The 19,529-nt window shown below is 51.7% G+C and overlaps 1 protein-coding gene across 4 annotated transcripts in view; it reads right to left on the reverse strand.

Moving 5' to 3' along the window:
* The window catches only part of CHST15 (carbohydrate sulfotransferase 15), a 78,684-nt gene extending 60,266 nt beyond the window's left edge, over positions 1 to 18,418 (reverse strand). The window contains exon 1 of one of the 4 annotated variants that reach the window (XM_046654418.1): positions 18,224 to 18,415. The gene's annotated coding sequence lies outside the window, so the exon portion shown is untranslated. Of the gene's footprint in view, positions 1 to 17,121; positions 17,182 to 17,578; positions 17,672 to 18,223 lie in introns of those variants that run through there. The other 3 variants (XM_046654420.1, XM_046654419.1, XM_046654421.1) reach the window with 3 other exon arrangements.
* Between the last annotated feature and the right edge of the window lie 1,111 nt (positions 18,419 to 19,529).

Here is a 19,529-nt window from a genome sequence, read left to right on the forward strand (position 1 = left end):
AGCAGCCAGGAGGCATAAAGAAGGTTTCTTTCTCTTCGAGCTCACAGCCCCATTCAGACCCATCAACTTGTGACAATGAAAGGAGAGCACGGCGTTCTGACTCCCTTTGAGCTCACATCTCCAATGACCTCTGTCCAAACTGAGGACAAAAGGAGGAAAGTCCAGTGGCAGTACACAGGAACCCCCCAGAGACACGGCTCTGAAGAGATCCGACTTGGGCTGCTTCCCTTATGTATTCTGAGCAGAGCAGCAATCCCCATACTCCCCCTCAATAAAAAGTAACTTCAATCCTCATTCAAGATCCCCAGTGCCAATTTAAAACCTGAAAAGGCCGGGCCCTCTTTCGCTGGAACCTCCCATCTCTTTGGCGGCCAGTCTCAGATGCTACTTTCTGCTTCTCTGCTGGCTTCTAAGAGAAAAAGGCACCCACTGAGCCCGTACAAGTCCTGCTGCCCACACTGGGAGAGAACAAAGACTTAACACAAAGGAGAACCGGCCCTTCCAAGCCCCGCAGCCACTTGCTCCAGAGGAGGGATGCTCCAGGCGCTGGAGTCGGCTTCCTCGCCAAGATGCACCGTGCCACCCCTCTCACTTTGCACACAGGGTTTCTCCAGGATTGGGAAATGACTAGGGTGACCTACAGTGGCCCTGAAATCCTGGACTCTCTCCAGGGGCCTTCCACTCAGCTGGGAGGGCAGAGCAGTGGACAGGCAGTGGACATCAGAGATGAAAAGCTGAGAGAGGATGGGCAGCCCCTCTCAGGACTGAGACACGGGGCCACAAATAGAAATACACGCCAACAATTGAGAGGTGCTGGATAATCACTCTATGTCAGCTGTGTTCATTTTGCAGTGAAAAATCACCGGGACTTTAGGTTTAGACACACACACACACACACACACACACACAAAATCTAGAAGGGTTCTGTATTCAGGTTTTCTCCTCTTCTCTAAGCTGAGCTATCAGACAGTGGGTTTCATCAGAGAATTTTGGTCCTTGTGCCTGTCCATTCTGAAGGGCACAGATGTAGATTTTTCCAGATTCTTGATGCTTGGAACCTGAGAAAGCTACAGAAAATCCCATCAACAGACCAGGACAGTCACTCCATGAGCCAGTTCAGTTCAGCAAGTCTCTCCTAAGTGTGCACAGGATCAGGCACCCTGCCAGACCCCTCAGAGCACACTACGGGGTTGTAGCTGCAGCCTTGCCCTCTGGGTGCCCACAATCTGCTGTTCACACAAGTTGCCATCGGTCAAGTTGGTCCAGGATGAACATCATACAAGATACCCAGGGCAGGCTCCAGGGGATGCGACCTGTGCACTTACACAGCTGCCCAGCACTCAGAAGGGCCTCGCACTTGCTTTAATGCTCTGCTGTCCTGTTTTAAAATTCTTAATAATTTTTTAATAAGCGGCTCACATTTTCATGTTGCAAATTATATAGCCAATTCTGGAAATACCTAAATATTTACATAAACAGGATTAAAAGGAGAGAAATCACATTCTGAGAGCTTCTCTTCTTCCCGGTATATGTCACAGCGGAAGAACACATACTCAGAAAACAGCATTACATCTCGAGTTTAAGCTCATCACAGGTTTGAGGAGGGACCTTTCCAGGAGCATTTCAGAATCAGCATCTCCCACTCTAGACCAGGAGTGAAGGTATCAAAGGCAGCTTCCACGAGCCCATTTGTCAGAACTCTGATCCCCAAGAGTATCTTCTCTAAGGCAGTTCTGCCTGATGATTTAAAAATCATGGGGCCCTTTAATTTATCACACTAATGTGACTACCCATTCATCCAGCGTCCAGGAGAGGAGGCCCCTTCAGTGGAATTTATGACCTGAAGCTCACGCTCTCCCGGCCCCTTTAAACGGGAAAATCTTTGCCTGAGTTGAGCGATGGGCTCATTCCACAACGTGAAAAGAAAATTCAGCCCTTCCACAGTGCCCTGCTTGGTTTTTACAACCCGCCCCCAGGACGTCGCAGTTTAAACACCACTTACAAACAAGCTTAATTTTAACCTTCCTTTGCGGAGAATGCAAAATCAATTAAGGATCTGCTGATAACGCCCTTGCATCTTGTTCTGGTGGCATCTCACAATTAATGCTGCCCATGAGGCTGACGGCGAGCAGGTTTACACCGCCGTCTGGTTATTAGGAGCAGCGTTCCAACCAGAGCTGAGCGTGGCGGTTCAGACACAGCCCGCTGCGTGGGGATTTTTATCTTAAAGAAATCAGTTTGCAGATGGTTTAATTAAAATACACCAGAGCATAATTCAATTGGAATTGAGGCTCCCATCAAACCAAATTAGGCAGCAGAAATTTTCCCAACCTTAAAAGCACCTTCAAGGGACAGGGTAGAAATTTCACTTGGCTCTTTGAGTGTTTCTATGTCTAGTGGTCTAATTATTTTCACCAGTAAAAGAAATGGCACTCAGAAATGGGAGGGATATGACAGACCTCCTCACCCAAGCCCCTCGTGTTGAGGTGAGGAAAGAGGCTCAGAGAAGTCAAGTGAGCAGCCTCAGGACACAGAGCAGTGAGTGAGAACTGGGACCGGAAGTGTACAGGCCTGAACCAAGGAGGGGAGCCCTCCAAAGGCTGAAGTCAGCCTCCCTAGGTTCAAGTCCAACTCCACCACTCACAAGCTGCTAGAGTGGGCAGGGCGACCCTCTCTAGCCTCAGTTTTCACATCTGTAAAATAGGGATGTTAATCAGGTTGCTGAGAGTAAATGAAATAATGTAGATAAAAGCTAGTGCAAGTACTCAAATGTTGCTTACTATCATCAGAATTCAGATTTCCCAATTTCCTGTCCTCTGTTCTGTTACACCAAACTGTTCTCTGTGGCGTCTTATCTCCAGGGATCTCTCAGATCTGGGGAAGAAGGCTATCTGTGGGGACACCCCAGGGATGACACACCCACTAAGCACCACGTGGGCACATGGAAGATGAGAAATACATGAATCATGGGTCTTCCAGCATTCCCTGATGCGATGGAAACTAATTTTAATTGATGGCCAATTGGAAGCGATCCAAAAACAATCTAAAGACAAATCACAACACTGAAGTTAATGAAATTCTAAAATAGTTCCAAAGTGCTGCGGATCCCTCGGTTTAATGAAATCAAGCAGAATAAGGTCTGTAGCTTAGTGAACGGTATGGTGCCAGTGTGCGTTCCCTGGTTTGGATAATGTTCTACGGTTTGGTACGAGGTTACCGTTTGGGGAAGCTGGTTAAAGAGTACACAGAAACTCTGTACTATTTTTGCAACTTCTTGTGAATCTAAAATTATTTCAAAATAAAATTACGAGGCAGCATCCAGGAGTGCCGAAAGACTGAGGGGACTCTCGGCAAGTTTTCAACACGTCAGTGCAGTTACAGCCTCCAGGCAGGGTGGCCCCGCATGGACTTGGGAAGAGATGCTGAGAGAACATCTGGAGTGATTCGAAATCCAGCTATTCAGAAAAAACATTGTTTCTCTTTTATTTCTCCATTTACTAAAACACAGAGAAATTTATATTTTGTCCATAGTTTAAAAACCAATCATAACCATCATGAAAAGGAGATGGACATTGCTACCAAGACTGATAAACATTTATTAGGAAAACTTTGTAATGTTACTCCATTAAGGATGTCCAGGGAGGAACAGAAAGAGACTTAAAGTTTATGAAAATAATTCATGGAAGTGAGCTATTGAGGCCCTACTATGTGTCAGGTTGGCCAGTTGGTCCCTGGGCATGGTTCCCATGAAAGAAAGGCGGTCATTACCATGTCATTAGCATGGACTGACTATATGCTGTATGGAGCGTCAGAGTGCAGACATGGTCCAGAGTATCCTGAAGGAGAGAGGAGGCAGAGGACCCAGGAAGTGAGAGCACCAACTAGGCCATTCCCATGGAGACCACAGGTACCTGTGTGATGGCAGGACCTGGGGTGGGGAGGCAACCTGGGGGTCCACTACATAGGCAGTAGGAAGGTGGTTGCAAAAAAGGGACAGTGAACAGCAGGGCCCTCAAGGAGCTGAGGTTCTCACAGACGGTGAGGGAGAAACACCTGGGGGTAGCAATGGGGAGAGAGGAAGAATCTCTACCCGAGAGGGCTCAGGAGGAAGTCGGGTCCTGGGGAAGGGCTGTGACTCGGTCAAGACCAGGGCAGGAGAGCAAAGCTCAAGGAAGGGGCCAGAGCAGCATAGGAGTTTGCAATGCCCTAGTCCTTCTCCAAAAGGTCCCCTTTCCCTGAACTCAGCTCCCTGGAATTGTCACCAAGTTCAAGGTATCAGCCGTGTGCTCACCTTTGGGATTTCACAGCACTATTTCAGTCTTGTTTTTATGAGTGGGGTTTCAGCTACCCACTCCAAGATGTCTCCCCTCAAGCACGTGCTTATGTAAAAATAATTCCTGCTCACAAGCCAAACCCTAAGTGAGCGGACAAGGAGGATGGGGTTTTTGTTTCCCTCCAGCCATGTTTTCTGAAACTGCAGCAGCTGTGGGCCAGCCTGCACTGGACAAGTGTTTTCACTCACAGACAAGACAAGGAGAAGGTGGAGCTGGAAATGATCATCTGGAGGATGTGGAACAGAAAAGAATGGACGTCAACCCAAGTGCGCTATGAACCAGGTCCTCTGCCCAGCTCTCCCAAGCATGACTGGTCCCATCCCATCAACTGGTCCCCTCTCGGGACCTTGGCACTGGCTGTCCTCCCTGCCTGGGATGCTCTTCCTGAGCTTCAGGCAGCGGTGCCTACCTGTCAGTCAAGGATCAGCTTTGATGTCACCTCCTTTGAAAAGCCTTCCTGGATCACCCAGCCAGTCACTCCTCATTGCATGGCTCTTAGTACTATCTGTTCTCTGATATTTGTGAACTTGTCCACTGTCTGTCTCTCCCCGTAAGCACACACACCCTGAGTGCAGGGACTCTGTCCTAGATTCCCAGCTCCTAGGACAGTGTCAGCTCATGGCAGGTCCTCAAACACTGGAGGGTGACTCGTAAGGGAGGTGCAGAGCCTAAGTAAGAGGAGCTGGAGAAGTCGAAGGGTCAGGCTCTCACGGGTTCTTTATTAATGAAACTAAAGGATCGGGGGCAAGTCAGTCTACCTGTGCAGGTTGCAGTCTCCCCAGCTCTGAAAGCGGAGCAGGGCAGGACAGGAAAATGAACCAGCCTCCCAGTAAGACCCTTGCTATAACTGCACTATGGGTCGAGGTTTTCAATTACCCAATGTACACTTGTCCACTCCTGTCCTTCTTCCCTTCACCCATTTGTCCACCTGCCCATCCATCTGTCCGTCCATCCATCCATCCATCCACCCAATCATTCTTTCCTGCGGGCCAGGCCCTGGGGATATAACCTTGAATAAGACACTCCCTTTCCTAAAGGGACAAATAACCTTCTAGTGGCAGAGTCAGAAAGGAGATAATTCCTGCACTGACCAGCTAAGTGCCAAAGGTAACTCCTGGGCCTCTGGCTGGGCCGCGGTGGAGATGAAGGTGGGGCCATTCATGCAGAGACAGAAAAGAGACCTAAATCCCCACAGATGCTGCAAAGTGATAGAAAATGTATGTTAGTTACATCCAGGGAAACGGGTCAAGAAACCCAGAGTCACTCGAAGTCCCAACACAAATCGAGGACAAAAGAGGCTCATTGCTGAGATCACTGTGAGATTGTCTGTCCCTCATCTTTGCCACAGAACAACTGGGAATTGCCCTCAGAAGAGGATTATAATCACCGCTAAGTTCCATCAGTGGTTCTTAGCTAAAGAGTTTAACACACTTGTGCCCACGCACGCGCGCACACGCCCAGAGCCCACCCCAAAGAACTGGATGTAGGACTGGAGTGTGCGCATTTCTTTCAAAGAGCTCCACGGGGGTTCCGGTGCAGCAGCCTGGATTCATAGTCAAGGAGTTTCTGGCAAAGTTGACTTCTTATTACAGTTGTAGAGGTACATTGTGATGTCGATGACAACAACATGAAATTGACCCACGAGGATCTCAACAGATGAGCTTTCCTAAGCATCGAGAACATCCCAAGTACAAAAGTCTTCTATCAGAATTCAAATGATACCTTGAAACAAAGTGGTTAAGAAGCTAGTCTGGGGACACAGCTGAACACTCTGGGATGCACCCTCAGCCCATGCAGAACACCCCCCCAGGAGATCTCCCAGCCGGCCCGCATGTTTCCTCCAATGCTTTAGCCAAGCATCATTCTTTAAAAAACAACTTCATAATGTATCCTGGAGTCACAATCACAGCCCCTTGTTTATGGGCTCAGCCAGATCAGATAAAATTTCACTCTCTAAATTGGTTCCTAATTTAATTATTCCCCGGATAAGCGTTGGCCTCCCGTTGCCGCAGGGAGAAAGAGCTAGAAAGGCACTGGCGCCACAAGTTGCAATTCTTGTTTGGCAGCTGCTGGAGGATGAGACATTCTCCGGCCTGTGTCAGGTCAAAGGGGACAGAACAGTGGGCTCGGCCAAGGCGGTCGCCATCTGTCCACCCAACCAGCCTTTATTTACTGCCCCAAGCCAGTCAAGAGGGTGGCCTGGGGTTTTACTAAGAGCTTAGAAAAAACGTTCAGGATAATTAGACTGACTCCAAAAACCAGGATTCAATCCTGACTCTGTGTGGCCTTTCTGGGCCTCAGTGTCCTCATCTGCAAAATGGGGCTGGACTATGTTTCCCTGAAGGCCTTTCCAAGCTCTAAAATTCAGACAATTCAGAGGGGGATCATAACCCCATCTGAGAGTCAAGCTTTCTCCAAGGCCAAGAAAAGAGCATGTAAAAAAATAAATGAATCTTATTATTAAGAGCAAGTAAAATATAAAATTGAGGCTGGCCCAGTGGCATAGTGGTTAAGTTTGCACGATCCGCTTCAGCGGTCCGGGGTTCGCAGGCTCGGATCTTGGGCACGGACCTATGCACTGCTCATTAGGCCATGCTGTGGTGGCATCCTACATACAAAATAGAGGAAGATTGGCACAGATATTAGCTCAGGGACAATCTTCCTCAAGCAAAAAGAGGAAGATTGGCAACAGATGATAGCTCAGGGCCAATCTTCCTCACACACACACAAAATCTTATAAAATATAATCCTAGAAATGGAACCATACGTCCACACAAAAACTTGTACACGAATGCTTATAGCAGCATTATTCCTAAGAGCCAAAAGATGGATACAATCTAAATGTCCATCATCAGACAAACGGCTAAATGAAATGTGGTCCATCCATACAATACAATGTTATTCAGCCATAAAAAGCAACGAAGTACTCACACCTGCTACAACAACATGGATGAACCCTGAAAACATCACATTGAGTGAAAGAAGCCAGTGACACAAAACTACACATTATACCATTCCATTCATATGAAAGTCCAGAATAAAGCAACAAAGTAGACTCCTGGTTGCTTAGGGCTGGGGGAGGGGGCCCTGATAGGGGGCTGATAGCTAAAGGGTACAGGGTTTCCTTCTGATATGATGAAATGTTCTAAAATTGAATGTGGTGCTGGTTGCACATATCTGTAAATGTACCAAAAACTACTGAATCATATACTTTAAATGGGTGAATTGTATGGTGACGTGATTTATATCTCTATAGAGCTACTTTAAAAAAGAATACATTGAATGGGCAAAAAGAATGTCGCATCATTTTTTAATAATTCAGATGAGAACTTTGTAAAATAAATAAATATATACACTCATACATGCATATCTCCCTAAACAGTTGTGCAGCTTCATAACTGGTCCAAAGGAACAAAGCTGATTTTCAAGTGGGCAAATCTCTTTCTTCCATAAACCAAAAAAACTGCCCACTCAAAAGTGGGCAGGCCTGCATTTTTCTATTGATTCGTTTCAGCTTTAACAGTCAAAAGCAAATTTATTTTTTACCACTCAAATGGCAACTGAGTGATCACCTACTTTTTAATAGATTATTTTTATTCCCTGAGCCAAATTGTGTACAATGCAAAGGATGCCTGGATTTTCAACTGTTGACCTCTGGGCATGTGATTTTTTTTTTTTTTTTTTTTTGCCTAGAAGATATTTCTGATGAGGAGGTCACATTTGCCAAGCTCCGATTCTTCTCTTTTGTACATCTTTCCATATCTAATTTCTCACAGAAACTGCTATAGAGTGCATATAAATAGCTTTTCAAAGTTAGGACACAAATAGGCCGATCCCGCTCTCATTAATGGGAGCGTCCTTTCATCCTCTCATTTATTCCTACTGACAAATTTTCTCAGTAAGTTCAGCATGTCCTAAAAGCAGCCACTTCCTCTGACTTTCAAAACAGTGCACTTGGATTACTGGCCTGATGTAGGGCTGGACGGGGCCTTTCTGGAACATATTATCTTTATTAAGAACTGTTACAGAGAATAAGGGAGGGTCACATCCTAGTGGGTCAGGCTAAAGATGACCACAGAAAAGGCAATCGTGTTTCCCACAGTTCAAGAGCACCGAGGCACACAGGAAGATGGTCCTTCTTAAGGACTCATTTTTAAGCCCAGACAATGTTTCTTTCAGATAAGGAATGTTCACTGATGGGAAGCTCCATACTTAATGCTGGATGGTGCCTCAGGGGCAGCATGGGAGTCAGAACCTGGCTCTCTACACCTCTCCCCTCGGCTGCCTTCACTTCCTCTTCCGGGTGGGACTCAGCATGCCCACCCCACGGAAGGAAAGGCATCCAAGCAGAGAGATGCCCGACACTCCCAGAGCCAGGACGCCACGTGCTCTGCAAGATGGAGACGGGGGAGGCGAGAAGGAAGGATTCCTGCTACCTCCCGAGTCCCAGTCCCGAGGCAACAGTGTGCAGTGGGCAGAGGAGGAGTTGGCCCCACCCAAGGGAAGGGCCCTGGACTGGCTGGGAAGCGGGGAAAACGGAGGCCCTGGTACCAGCCAAGCAGAGGCCAGAGCTGGGGGTCCCAGGTGCAGCCAGAACCCAACCTTCTCCCTCTCATTTGCCCTTCACCCGGTGATGACACAGAGGATCGCCAGGTGGAGGACGAGCCTGGATTTGGGGCTGGCTGTTCAACCAGGTTGGCCATCTCCAATAGACCAGATGATCTCCACTCTGCATTTGTTGAGACCCTGGGAGAGAGGGTTTCCATCGGGAACTGCCAGAGAGTCTCCAGAACAAGCCCGTATCCCCGCCACACACACACACAATGTCAGGAGCAGAGGCCCTGGCCCAGTCTGACACAGCCCCCAGCCTCTCACTCCAGAGAAGAGGGCAGAGACCAGACAAGAGGTGATATTCTGCCTCTGGCAACTCTCTGACAAACCTGCGCTGTTCTTCACAGGAAAATTAAAGAGCTAAACTGCCCCCAAGAATCTGATGGAGGAAGACATCCCACAGAGGCCCTCAGGGTTCAACCTTGAACCAGAAACGAGAACTTCCTGCTCCCGCCACCAGACCACGGAAAGGACAGGGATCCCCCATTCTTCTCAACATCTTCCTAGAGCAACAGCAATTCTGAAATCAAGCGTCTGGTTACATGACCCAGAGATGAGCCAGCTGCGGCCAACCCCCAACCTGGATGTCCAGGAAACTGAGGACAGAGGAGCCAGATGATCCCCGGGGACCTTGGCCAAAACTGTTCCCTCCCAGCATGGCTGCAACTTAACAGCTGCCACGATCAGAAGTGTATGTTAGGAAACCAAACCGCTTGGCCGGGATTCCCCAGGGCTACCCCGCTTTCTTGTAATCCTGAGATCCCTGAGGTGCACAAAGCACATACCTTTCTGTGTGTGTACATTTGGAAGACTCCTTGTATAAACAGGTCCACAAATCAGAGGAAGCAATCCTCTGTAGACCAATAGTCTGAGTTTTGGTTTGGAAATTATGGTCCCTATAAATACACGCCAGGACATACTTTATATTTTTAATGCAAATATTTACATTCCAAACAAAGCAGCACGGAACTTAAAGACAAGCTATTTATACCAGCTATAAGAAGCACTCGCGCCCCCACAGTTCTTGCCAGCGTAGACGGCTCCCGCTTATATTCCTGAAACACTAACCAAATGTCCGTAACATTTTTCCCTGAGACTCTCAAGATACAAAAAACTGTGGTTACTACCTTTAAATAGCCCAGAGACCTGAGACTGGGAAATCCAAGGTTACCGCATTAGGCTCTTGACTCCTTCAGAAATTTGGTGACCATCTTTAACTCTCCTGTACTGTGCTACCAAATTGGGGATGCTTTTCTGTCCTCCGGGTGCATACCCAGAGCCCCACTTGAAATCTCTAGCAGTCCTTTCTCCAGGAGAAACAGGTTTTTGAAAGAATAATGTTTAATCAGTGCATTCATTTAACAAATGGCAGTCTCTCGCAACCATGTGTGGGTCCAGCTGTGAGTGGATCCAGCTATGAATGGGCCCCCAGACGCCCTCCCCATCCAGGCCAGGACGAGCAGACCACACCCAGGAACCTGGAATGTGGTATAAAATGGGATGGGTTCCAGGTCGACTGCAGACCTGCAGAAGAGAAGGCAACACTTGGATGGGGGCAGGTGACACGGAGAGATGCTAAGAGTTCCTGGCAAAGGCTTCCTGAAGGTGGTGAGGGGAAGGGGGGACAAGGGGCTGACAAAGGTTCAGGCCGTATTGGGGAACCAAAAGGAGGCAGAGAAGCTTCTCCCAGCTCAGGCCATTAGTCACCCAGTACCTCCGCTCCTTGTGAATTGCAATTCCGTTACAGTTAGAAGGCAGCCTGAGGTCCCCCAGTAATCATTATCTCAGTCTGGCTAATCACCCCCATGCTCTGCAGAGAATACCACAGAGCTGGAAGGCCTCACTGCCTAACCTCAACGCCCTGCTGTCCCTATCAGCTGCATACCTGATAGGTGCCACTTGTCAACCCCCTACTGCGGGCCAGGCCCTGGACTCAATGCTTAGTATTCGCTGTCAGTCGTGTACCCTTCTAGCCCACTCCTGATGTTTCCTTCCACACGGAGGGAGCTCCACCTGTGTAACTCTGCTGGCGTCTACACCACCCAGGAGTGTAGGAGGACCTGGACATGTGCAGCCCAGCCCACCCTTTTCCCTACAGCGTAGGCATTTCACCCTGCTGGCTGCCGAGGGAGGGAGGGGCTGCGCCCAGGAGAGGCTGCGGCTTTCCCATTCTGCCTGTGACTTGGTGGGGAGGTCAGTCAGTCTAACTGCCCAGTTCTCAATTCAGGATTATAGTGCCCACGGGTCAGCCACGTTTGCTAACATCAGCTTCAGTTGGGAACAAATGTCACATTTTTATCTCCACCCATCTTCCTCCTCCTGTCTCTCTCCATAGGTTCAGAACTTGGCCAGGAAAGAGGAGTTCAGTGTGGGGAGCTCCTGTGAACCCTAAATTTTCTATTTCTAATATGCAAACCACACTACAAGGTAGAGATTATTAACCCATTTTACAGATGAGGAAACCGAGGCACAGGGAAATTAAGCCACTTGCCCAAGGTCATGGTAACGGAACAAGAAACACAGGAGGCACTCAAAGTCTGGTCAGCGTGGTACCCAGGCTCAGTCCACCACCTACGCTGCCCCTCCCAGGGTCTACGGGACTCAACACCCAGGTGACAAGAACATCGGCGTGGCTGGCACCAAACACTTGACTGGAAGTATGAAGTGCTGGCTGAACTTACTTCCATCAGCATGAGTGAGTTAGCAGGTGTCACGAAAGGCAAGCAGAGACGCCCAGACCCCTTTCAACAAGCCACAAGACACTAATGCACCTTCACAGACCTCTCAGATTCTGAAATGCAGCTTCCAACCTCAGCAAAGGTGCCACGGGCCCAGGCCCTTGGGCACAGCAAGAGCAGGACAGAACTTCCCCTGAGATCCAGGGGCTGCCCTGGGAGGTTATGAGCTCTAGAGCTTAAGAAGACCGCAGAGCTGGTGTTTACTGGGCACTCACTTCTCATGGCCTTTCCTCCCGCGTAGAGGCCACAACACTATCTTTTTGACCACAGGGAGCAAAATGGACCAGCAGGCGCATATTCCATTTCAAGAGAAAATGTGTAACCACCAGGTTCCAGCATATTGTAGAGAAAAATAATTGTGCCTGGCCTGTATCTAATTATTTGCCCATGTTAGGGTACTTTCCAGGCACCTGAGTGACTAGGCTCCCTGTTTCAATATTTTCATCACAAACACAATTCTGGAAAGTGTCCAGGTTTCCATTATAATGACACTCTCTGCTTTTGAGGATCTGCCAGCCTCGCTTTCTTCAGAGACCCAAAAGGCCTGGACCAGGATGAGTTCTAGAAATCAAAATAGGTGTCAGGGAGAGCCTGCTCCAGCAAGGAGACCCCCGTACACCTACTCAGAACTATTTGAAGCTTAGAGTGGGGCTCAAAATGTAACATTCAAAAGCAAGTGACCCCAACACGTTTCCAGCGAGAGCTGCCTGGTCTGTCTCTGCTTAATCACGTCAAGCAGGAGCACAGCCAAACTGACCCACAGCCTGTCCACAACGTCAGCTGAGAGGGTCTCGGAGAGCGGCCTCTCTTTGCACAGATGAACACACAGACCAGAGAGGGGAAGCAACCAGCCTAAGGACACCTGACAAGAATCAAAGGTGTCTCGGGGCTCCTGGCCTTCTGGGCATCTGAAAGCCCTCTGAGGAACAATATGCTAGAAGTCACGCCCCCCGAGAAATATACACATCTACACAAAAAATTGTCCATGCAATTTCTGGGCGTTCAGAGATATCTCCTGGCCCTGGTTATAAGCTCTAGAGCTAAAGAAGACCACAGAGCTGGGGTTTACTGGGTACTCACTGTACACCAGGCACGGCTCCAAGCACCTGGCAGGTATCAGCTCATGAAGAGGACAGCAGCTCTCAGGCCAGGAGTGAAGTCGGCCCAGACTGCTCCAGTCTCAGAACCGCTAACCGGGGCTCCTGCTGAGAGCGCGCTCAGCAGCATTATGTAACTCTGACTCCTCCAAGTTCTGCCTCGCCCACTAATCTGAGTGCTGCCCCGGGCTCCGAGCGCCGTCTCCCTGCCCCCACGCACCTGGCCCGGGCCTGCACCTGGGGGAACACATAAAGACTGCGCATAGCTGCTGCTCACGAAAGAGATGCTGCTGGAGTTTCCTGCACAACCCTTTCGAAATCAGCAGACTGAGAACCTGCTTTCTATGGCCACCTCCCCCCAATTTACCACTTGCTGATTCACGCCCGCCTTCCCCTTCCGGAGCCAAGATTGTCATTCTCCACCCCGCCCCCCATTTCCCTCCTGCCTCCTCTGTCATCCTTGATCCCTGCTCCCGTACATCCAACCAGACGGCTAAGTTTGGTCTGTGTGAACTCAGTCAGCCTCTCTGCCCTCTAACTGAGACTAAGGGGGACACCTGTCTGACCTGCTGGCACCGGGCTGGTTGGAAACCAGTAGGGACCCAGCAAATGATGGCTGTGATAGCCAAATGTCTTCCTCCCCAACCCTAGGACTTAAAAAAAGCAAAACTCTATACTGGCCCAAATCAACACAAAACCTTTCGTTTTCTTCCCGGCTATCTAGACCGGATACACTAACCAGATAACTGCCACCTTTATGCTCCATCTCATGCTGTGAAAACACACGTCTACGCATAAGTCCTCTTGTCCCCATGCTTTACTTGAAAAGAGGAGTGTCTCAGGAAGGAAGGCAGACCCAGCACTTAAGAACAATGAAGAGATACACTGCGCAAGCCAAAACGCTCGTCTCCCCAAACCTGTCGGCTAAGGGAGCACACGTCTCTTTATTCACCGGACAGGGACAAAGTCAGCTGCTGAACTCAGTTAACGCCTTCCTGAGCATCCCAAGGCACAGACCGGAGGGGAGGGGAGACAGCACTCTTCTCACCAGGACTGAAAGCGTCACTTCTCAACACACACGCCTAGAGATGCCACTGAATGACTGCTCACATAAATGACACCCCCGTGCCAGCTACTACTTTTAAAAGCAGTTTCTGCTTTTAGAATTTAAGGAAACTCCTCTCTCCTATAAATGGGTGCCAAATGGCATCTCTGCAATCCTGCGCCTGCTGAGGCATGGGGAAGGGGACGGGGTCTGGACACAGGGAAGGAAAAGCGAGAGCTGTTAACCACAGTGTGTCTATTCATCTGGGAGTTTCCAAGAGGCTCCAGCCCAATACGGTGGGATGAAAGAGCAGGCCCAGGAGCTGGAGATGGGAAACCTGGGCTGAACTTCCACTTACTGGCTGTGTGACCTTGAGCAAGTCACCCCACTACCCTAAGCCTCAATTTCCACATCTGTAAAAGGAGACTCCTTTCTCACAGTCACCTGCCTCCAGCATTTTTCCTTGCCTTATCACTTATTGTATTTCCTGGCTCTTTTTTTTTTTTTTAAAGGTATGCTTTTTTTTTTTTTTTTTTTGGTGAGGAAGCTTGGCCCTGAGCTAACATCTGTTGCCAATCTTCCTCTTTTTTTTTTCCTCCCCAAAGCCCCAGCACATAGTTGTATATCCTAGTTGTAAGTCCTTCTAGTTCTTCTACATGGGATGCTGCCACAACATGGCTTGATGAGCAGTGCATAGGTCTGCACCCAGGATCAGAACCGGCAAACCCCAGGCTGTCAAAGCAGAGCTCACAAAATTAACCACTTAGCCACAGGGCCAGCCCCCTCCCCAGCTCTTGATGCAGCTTACTTTCATCTGTCCATTCGGTATAGGCATTTTTTATCTGTCCTCTCCCACGACGGCTGGGACTATGTCTGTCTTATCACTGCATCATCCTCAGACGTTCAACTGCGTAATCTATTTGGTAAATGAAATTATATGAAAAGCTCTATTCAGAGTGTCACTTTCCACATCCTGGGAATTTATCAAATAGCTATTGAATGAATGCATAACACACGAGCATGTGAAGGAGCCTGGCACATGGCCACAGACACAATGGGCACCCATCAATTCTTCGACCCTCAGCCCTGGGGGAAGCAGGTGGTTCCCCACATCCTATCATGTGTCACATCTCTGAAAGTGGGACACCCTTCCTGGTATACAAACACAGGGCCAGATGCCCAGCTTCAGAGCTCCTAGCAGCACACTGACCTCTAACCCTCTACTCTCCTTCTAGAATTTGAGTCCATGCTTAAACATCCAGGCTTGAGAATTCTCCTGAAAATTAATAAGACCTGTCAAGTCTGTTTTTTCCCCAACTGGCTGCAGCTGAGTCAAAGCTGCCCCCTTCAGGTAGGGCATGCCCTCACCTGTTCAGGGCAGCCCCAGAGTCTCCCTCCCCTCCCGATCCCCCTGAGCCAGGAAGTGCAACTTTCAGCCAGGCCTTGGACAACCACAATCTAATCATGGCCCAGCACTGATCTAAAGCTTCTGCTAGTGCATGTTCAAAGGGCCTGGGGCTCCTGTGGCCCAGCTGGTTAACCCAGAGTTACTTTTCTGCTCTGCTCCAGACATCAAATAAGCAGAGTCCACTTCCCAACCTGTCCTGCAAACATTGCCTCTTCCAGATGTAGGGATTAATCTTCTCTCTTTCAGGCATGTGGAAAACCAAATGCCTCACCTCTCCTGGCCAGGAGCAGCAGCAACAGAGGATGAGAAAGGTGGGGAAACAGCAGCCCTCACAGCAGCCAGTGACCGTGCTGGGATCCCGGGCCACACACTGGTTCAGGCATCACAAGCTCTAACCATCAAAGAAAACCAAAGCCCAGGTGTGATCCCCTGTGGGCAGACCCACCTCACCGCCCCCACACAATATCTTGGACGAAGAAACCCTGCTTGCTTCAGCCACAAGCCAGCTCGCTGCAGTCATGCAATGTGGAAAGAGAAAAGACACAAAGACATGTTCAATTTCCTTCAGGGGGCCCCTGAGAGGGTTCTCCTGGGGAGCTAGACCCGGGAGGGAAGGCTAGGCGGGCAGCTCCACTGCTGGCTCAACTATGCACTGAGAGAGAGACCATGGCAAGCCGCCCCACCTCGCTGGCTCAGTTTCCCCATCCAGGAGGAGGCAAGAAGAACATTTTCCTGCCAATCTTTCAGGAGTATTGGAGAGAAAAACTTATTTGATAAAAACCACCTAATTAAAAGGCATTTTTATTCCCATGCTATTTTAAACAAAATCATACAGGATCTGCATGTATTTATGTACCAGTGAAGACATCTTGATTCAACATACAGTTCGTGAAATTACTAAGTGCCATGCTCTGGAAGGGAGGGTTCCTGATCTTGCAACGCTGGCGAGGAGGGGGGTTGTGGGGGGAGTTAGGGATGGAGAATGGTGTGAGAGGGTCCTAGAGGAACTCTGGACAAATCTGCAGCCCTCGGTTTCCTCCTGGGCCCCTCAGGGGGGGCAGATGCCCTCAGGCTGCCTTTCTGCTCCAAGACCAGCGGCTGCCCTCATAGGAACCACAGCTGATGAAGAGCGGCTGGGCCACTGAGAGGGAACCCAGAACCAGAGCGTGCCCCTCCTCTCGCTCACCGAGCGAGCGGCGCGCCACCTCCCTTCGTTGGGCGTCCCGGGGCTTCCCGGAGATACAACTTCATCCTGAAAATTCCGTGCCATTAACTCACCCAAAGTGAATACGGCGAAGGGCCCCGGGGGAAGGAAAAATGGAGGCCAGAGGAGCGGGACTCAGCCCCAGCCTTGCCGCCTCCTTCTCGAAACTCCCTACGCCAGGCGCCGACGTCCAGCCGCCAGCAGCCAGCAGCCGAGCCCCAGTCTTCAGTGTCTACACCGGCCACTCCAGCCTCGCGGGCACACCCGGGGCCCAGGGCGGGTGGGCAACGTGGGCACCAGGACCGGACGGGGCGGTCAAGCAGCCGCGCCCAGGACCCAGGCGGCTCCGAATCCTAAACACACGCGCGCACGCCGGCAAATCCGTTCGGCAGAGGAGTCGGAAGGCGCTTCCACAGCTCTTCATTCATTCCTCCAAAGGCGAGGTTCCCTTTGCCCGGGAGCCTCCATCCCGCGATCCCAGGGGGCTGCAAGGGGGCCAAGTGCGCCACGACCCGCCCCCAATCCGCCCACAGGCACCACGTCGTCTCCACCCGCACACACAACCCAACAGCCTCGCGCTCCGTCAGGATCCCCAGCGTCGCCCCCGCGCAGGGGCTGCCACCCCGGCTCCTCACAGCTTCGCCGCCCCGCAGCCCCCGCTCCCCACCGCGGCGCCGCTCAGACCTGCCGCGCTCGGCTCGCCGCGCCCGGGCAGGCCGGGGACGCCGCTGCCGGAAAGCGCCGGCAACTCTCGAGTCGAGCCGCCTCCGGAGCCGCGGCCGGGCGTCGGGAGGGGGCAGGGGGCGGAAGGCGGGGAGGATGGAGGAGGGAGCGGAGAGCAAAAGTTGAGGTCGCTCCGGGCCGGGCCGCGCCCCCGTTTCCTCCCAGGCCCGCCCCCGCGGTCCCCCATCCCGGAATCCGGTCCCACAGGCGTTGGCGCCTGGGACCCCCCTCCCCACGCCTCCTCCGCCCAGAGCGGCCGCGGGACTGCAGCCGGGGTTCGGGAGCCAGAGTCGAGGAGAGAGTAGCAGATGCCCACCTACCTGCCCCGGGCCGCGTCTGGAAACTTCCCCTAAGTGCGCGGGGGACCAGAGCGCATAGCAGGGGAATTCCCGCCCTCCCCCTCAGCGCGCGCTCACACCGTGAAAGCACTGGTCTGTCGGTCGGTCCGTCCGTCCTCCGCCTGAAGCTTCCAGAGCGGGGCGGCGCGAGGCGCCGGGATTCCGACTCCTGGGGCCGTTCTTATGGACAGCCGGCCCGCACGTGCCCCGCGGTGTGCGCCCCCCGCCGGCCTCCGGCTGTCCGCAGCGCCACCACCCCATCACCCGGTCCCCTGTCCCCCAGCTCCGGTGGCAGTCTCTCGAGGCAGGGAAGGGGCGTGCGAGCCCCGGCGCCGCCGCCTGGCAGCCCTTCCCGCGGGATCCCCGGCGCGCAGGGAGCCCGGAGCGCGGCCAGGACCGGCGGCGAGGAGACGCTCCCCCGCTGGGGGCCGCGGCAGCCTCGGGGAGACTGGGCCGAGGGGCGCAGGGCCCAAACCTGCCTCGGCTCGGCGCGCTCGCAAGTTCATTGTCTGCCTGGGCCGCCGCCGCCGCCGCCACCGCGCCGGGAACGCCGCGGGGAGTGAGGCTGCGCGCAGCCTCCGCCGGCCCGGACTCCCTACGCCCAGCCCCGGCCGCCGCCGGCGCTGCTCGGCCAGAACGCGCGGAGGGACGCCGGGGCCCGGAGCCAGACCCCCACCCACCGCTCCTCGCCGGCCCTACTCCCGCGCCTGGCACCCAACTTGTACCTGAGAAGCTCGAGTCCAGCCCGGGAGCCTCTGCGGCCCCGGCTCCGCGGGAGCGCGCCCAGCTCCGCGCCTGGAGCCCTGCATCCAGGGCGCGTCAACCTGACTCCTCGAGCACAGGGAGGAAAAGTTTGGGAGTGACGTGCCGATGGCGAATGAAACATCCGAACAGAACCCTCCCCCCGCCCCATGTCGCGCTGACACACATCAGCTCGAGTCTGGAATGTGAGATCAAGACGTGTGCGCCGAGCGGTGGGTTTGGACCCCGCCCCCTCCCCTTCCAAGTAAACACGGTTTGTGTGATGCGGTGATTCGGAATAGAAAGCAAACCGAAACCCCAAAGTCTGCCAGAGACATTTTTAAGGAACTTGGCGGTCTGGAGCCAGCCCATACATTGATATTCAAGGCCACGGCGCTGGTGCGTTCTGCGCCCTCTGTAGTGCTTTTGCATCCCGCGAAGGCTCTCCCGGGCTCTTCGGCCAGCCTGTTTGCTTCGACCGGGAGGGCAGGCTTGGCGGGACCCGGAGCCCTGCCGCAGTGACCCGGAGGCGGCTGCTCAGGAAATCTCCAGGCTGCCCGAGGTCAGGGAAGCCGTACCAGTGGTCGACTCCCCGGACTCTGGATTGAAGATGCCATCAGTTAAAGAAAAGACACTGAGCTGGGAAAGCTTCGACTCAAGGAGCGCCATGCCCAGCCTCTCAGGAAACAGGTCCAAGGGACAGAAAAAATTCCTTGTCTTCAGTCACACAACCTTTTGCCTGCCCAGACCCCGTGGCCACTGTCGAGCATCATTGTCCTCAAAGCAACCAGAAGTGGAGCTGAAAGTGCTTCCTAAAAGACAGTGCTGGCTTTCTGACAGTGGCGTTCCCCCGTCCTCTTTTTCTGAAAACCGTGTTCTTTATGGCTTGAGGTTTCATCTCACCCCCCAGAAACTATAACCCACCCTAAGGTCCAGGAAACTTCTGCTCAGCATCCATGGCAACTAACGCAGAGGTCACAATCAGAGGCTTATAACTACAGATGCGAAGCTGGGATGAGAGGGGAATTCTTCAAAACTGTATCTTATTTTCCTGCAAATAATGCCTCTTACATGAAATCTGTGAAGAAAGATTAATGCAGCAAAGAGACCAGCCTTAGAATCGCAGACTAGATTGCTTTTTCCATATAGACTCCACTTGGTGATTTTCGTTCATTATTATTTTTTTTAAACAAAAACCTTTTTCTGAAAATACAATGAGCTGCTTTTTGCAGGGTTCACAATTCCCAATAGATGATGATGCCATTTTCCAAGGTCTTACACATGTTGTGG

Source organism: Equus quagga, chromosome 2, assembly GCF_021613505.1.
Source record: "Equus quagga isolate Etosha38 chromosome 2, UCLA_HA_Equagga_1.0, whole genome shotgun sequence".
NCBI classification, from domain to species: Eukaryota; Metazoa; Chordata; class Mammalia; order Perissodactyla; family Equidae; genus Equus; species Equus quagga.